Raw genomic sequence first — 4874 nt, forward strand, 5'->3', positions numbered from 1 at the left:
CCGTTAATGTCTAAACTGCTGGAGACAAAAGTGAGGACACCCCTAAGTGAAAATGTTATTGAAACATAAATTCTAAAGTAGCTTGTACGCGACGCGCAGCACGAATCATTGGAAGAGAGACTGATCCTCGCTGTTTGGGAGTCTCCAGAATCTATCACTGTTTAACTAAAGAGGACATCAGCAGGAGGGAATTCACACGGCAGAGCGTCAGATGAACGCCTGTCGTGTAAAGTTACGTAGCCTTTCATTTTAACTTAAGTTAAACAGGCTACAGAAGCCGTTGCCGTGGTTACAATCCACAGAGCGCCTGCCGTTTACTCTCCTGGTCACCTTAAGAGCGACCCCGCGGGGCCAAGAGACTACATTGTGTTTTTAAGAACGTTCCTCAGGTCGACATCTTCCCCAACACTAACCAGCATGCAGTGTGCAGCTGTCCACTGCGCTGTGGCCTTTGATCGCTTGTCTTGCTTTTGTTTATCTCCTTCCACACGCTGCGTCCAGCGTAGTCTGCCGAAGCCTCCCTCTGCTGCTTGTTCGGGTGGCTGATTTGCAGGCTGATCAACATCCCGCCCCGTTTGACTTGATGTGTTTTCAGAGCCAGCGAGCAGCGGACTTTCAAAATAAAAGTAATAAAAACTGCGTTAACGTGAGATAAAATAATTGTCACCATTAATTAATTAATGCGTTGCCCAGACCTAATAAATATATATATATATAAAACTTATGCTTCCCCTACCTGAACAACTACTTAAATGAACATCGTACAAATGACACTGAATAAATAAAACTAAAATTGAAAAAAAGAAATAATTTCAAAGGTCCAGATGACAAGAACAACAACTTATAATGAAGGTCAGTAAAAATAAATGCATAAATAAATTAGGAATACGGTCATTGTCATAAATGTGTTAACTTATTTTATTGAATTTTTTAATTCAATTAACACATAAACATAACTGAACTCTTGCCCAATTGAACAAGCAGCAGTATATAAAATAAACACTTTTTGAATAAATTAAACTAAAAAAATAAATAATAAAATAAAGAGTTAACAAGTCCAGTTGACAACAATAAGAACTTACAGTGAAGGTCAGTAAAAATAAACTAATTAAATAATTATATCTACTCGTGATAATTGCTTATATTATCACGAGTAGATATAATTATTAATTTAACATTGAACACGTTTGGCCTTCCGTAGTGGAGGAAATCATTTCAGCTGAAGGAACCTTTTCTGCTGTTGGAAGCTTTTTGTTTTTGCTCTGGTCCATCAGGAAGGCTGAGCTATATTATAAAATAGTATTATGTATTGTATAGTGGTAATACGTACTTTAGACCTGCTGTACAACATTTCATCTTTGATTAACCTCAAATACGCTGTTTGTTTGTTAAAATGTTTTGTTAATATATATATTTTGTTTCCTGTTACATGCTGTATAAAGGAAAGAAAGAGCCTTATTAATGATTATATTATTAAATACTAATTAAAGAGCTATTTTAAATCAAGAGTACAGGTTTACTTTTTATTATCTAAAATATTTTAATACATTTTTTTACATTTAATGTTATATTTATATGATGACAGCGTTTATCCAAATACATACTACCCCTGTTTAACAAAGCGTGCTCTCAATTTAAATAAATATCATATTTTACAAACGTCTGAAGATGAAATCTGTGTGTGTGTTCAGCTGAGATAAAGCAGTTCATTTATATTCCCGTCTGTCTGCTGATTGATGCCTAATGGAGCCGGCGGGGGGTTCCTATTATCACTGTGACTGTGGGGGTCAAAGGTCAAACTGTCAGCTTTAATGCGAAGCTAATTTCTGCCATATTGGATGAAAGGCTGGAGAATCACAGGCCTTTACGAGCACCGTGTTTGATTCTTCTGCAGCATTTAACGCGTTGCCGCCGCCTCTTTTGTGCGTCGCTGTACGTCAGGATTAATACACACATGAAGAAGAAACGTCCGCCCACATACAGTCAGCTGATCCAGCATATTTTACTTAACTTTATTGTGTTTATTCACTTAAAACAGAAAACACAGAACGGATCTTTGTTTAATTACTGAAACAGACAGATTTATTAATCATTACCTAATAAAATATTTTCAAAATAATGTCAGACAAAAGCAGCTTCAACATGTAGAAAAATACACAATTTACCTGAAACCATCATCTTTCATTTTGATTTTAAAGCATAACTTTGCTTGAGTGAGGACTGATCTCTGATAAAATCGATTTCGTACATGTTTTCAGGTATTTAATTCACTGGATTAGTCAAAACCCTCAGATCTGCTTATTATATCTATAAACAATGATATAAGTTCAGAGTGATGTTTTGACTTTTTAAAAAATGTTGGACAAAAACTTCCCTGCAGAATCTCCCTTTAATCTGAACGTCTCTCTGTTGAAGCAACGACGCTGGGCTGAACAGGTAACTGTGGTTTCATACAAACAGCAAATGAAAAACAACCAAAATGACCAAAAAAGCACTAAAAACTCAACAATAAAATGCACAACAATAACAAAACACAACTCTCCAAAACAAATCATATAAATACTCTTTAAAAATTTTAAACTACACAGAAGAAATCATTTTTACTTTAAACAAAAGAACGCACAAAATCTTAAAACAAACGATGCGATATTAAAACAAAAAAGAGATTTTAAGATTAAACAAAACATTTTAAAGCAAATAAAAAATACATTGTTTTAGTGTATAGTGTATACATTGTAAAACAAAACACCCAAAGTAAAAGTATGAATAAATTAAATTAAATAGAGGTAACAAGTCCAGAACATATTTTAAACCAAACTAATAATAATAAACAAAATAAAACAATTGTAAAACAAAAGATTAAACCAAGAAAATTGATTGATTTAACAAAAAAATGTAAATCAAACAAAAACCACCCAAAACAATTAAACAAAAAAAACCTGACAAAATGTTAAATTTAAAATAATAATAATAAACAAAATAACACAATTGTAAAACAAAAGAAAATTGATTGATTTAACAAAAAAAAAATGCAAATCAAACAAAAATGACCCAAAACAATTAAACAAAAAAAAACTAACAAAATGTTAAATTTAAAATAATCATAATAATAACAAAACAAACACTGACTTCCCCCCCAGGTATCACTTAATTGAGAGCAGAACCTTGCTGGTGGAACACAAACAGAACAAACGCTGGTGTAAACGTTTGTCCTTGCAGCAGGAGGCCCTCAGGCGTCGAGTCAAACCTCCAGAGTCTGTTTTAATAGACTTCACCTCGTTTCACACGAGCAGACCGGAGCAGCTGGATATTAATACACAGCGTTCAGCATGTGGGACAAAGTCTGAGATCACAGCAGGTCTGAACGCCTCAACACGCCACACATCATCCCCCCATCCAGTAGGTGATTCATCTCTGTTAGAAATTTAGAACTCATCCTTCTTAGAAATACAAATAAAACAGCTTTTAAAGTATATTTTCTGTTTAAAAAATCATCATTATCTTTGGTTTTTAGACAGTTTTTTTCTCTATTTTCTGACAATTTCTAAACTAAGCAATTAATAAGTTTGTCCAAATGTAATCAGCATAACAGCTGATCATTATTTTGATTTATTTTCATTTCTGAAATCAGCCTGCAGAGAGAGACTCCATCACTGACCTGGTTCACTCAAATACTGTATTTTCAAACTGACATTATTATTATTATTATTATTGTCATGATGCAGTTGAGAGCGAGGGCTGCTGGGAAAACTCTCCCTGTCGATGCATTCAAGGACGCTCTGACATCTGAGGTTTAAGACTTCTAAAATCTTTTAAATACAACAAACAACCGAAGTTGCAGTAACAAATTTTACTTATGGATTGTCTTCTGGATTCAATTTTACTGACGATGTCAGACAGTCCTTTGACTTAATACAAAAGAGAAAATGCTACTAAACCAGATCTCATTAGAAAAATACATGTTTTTATGTTATTGTTTATTTGGTGCTTTTGTCCAAAGTAACCTACAGCCATCCACCTCCGCAACAACAAGCGCTGGATTTAAAAAACAAACATATTTGATAGGTGCCATATGTGAAAAGAAGCAGACTGTTAACTTATGTAACATAAACAAGTTACCCTGTATGAGTAGGTTTACTGATATAACCCAGACTATATAAAAACACGACATCATTTATTGTCTTAGTAAAACCTCACCTTTCAGTTTAGGGCACTAAATACCTTCATGTCTTCAGCATTTTAACCAGTAGATCAGAACTGCTCAGTCACACTGACCTCCTCAGTGTGCCACCACAATAAAACCCCCATCTAAATATCTGGTGCCCATCCTAGGGGCCCCGACCTCCTAAAATCCTAAATCTGTGTAAAATAGCTCCTATTTGTCCACACAAAGACCACAGGCTGTGATAAAAGTACAGGGGGCCACAAGCTGAAAACGTTGGGAGCCACTGTTTTATCTCACCACAGTACAGAACCTCCATTAGAAATCTTCCCGCATTAAAGCTGCAGTAACTCCTGGTTTGGCGTACACGATGACCTCATCGCTGCGTCTCTCTGGTGGGAAACGGAGTCGTCTTTGCTGTGGTCTGTTTGTCATGAGTTACTCTCTCAACATGACAACATTCATTAAGCAGTGTTGATGGTTGAAATGAAGCTCACGGGGACTTTAACGTGATACTTTCCCACAGGGAGGCTGGTTGGTGAAAACGTGTGTTTATTGTTTGCAGTTTGGTGGGAGCTGCTCCTGTCTGTGCAGGTCTGAGGCTGATAAGACCCAGACTGGAGGATTATGGTAATAACAGGCTGCCACTGACTGACTGCCGGGTCCCATTACGGGTGGGCGGGCTGCGGACGCTTATCACTGCGTTGCAGTG

The sequence above is a fragment of the Micropterus dolomieu genome, linkage group LG10, assembly GCF_021292245.1.
Source record: "Micropterus dolomieu isolate WLL.071019.BEF.003 ecotype Adirondacks linkage group LG10, ASM2129224v1, whole genome shotgun sequence".
NCBI classification, from domain to species: domain Eukaryota; kingdom Metazoa; phylum Chordata; class Actinopteri; order Centrarchiformes; family Centrarchidae; genus Micropterus; species Micropterus dolomieu.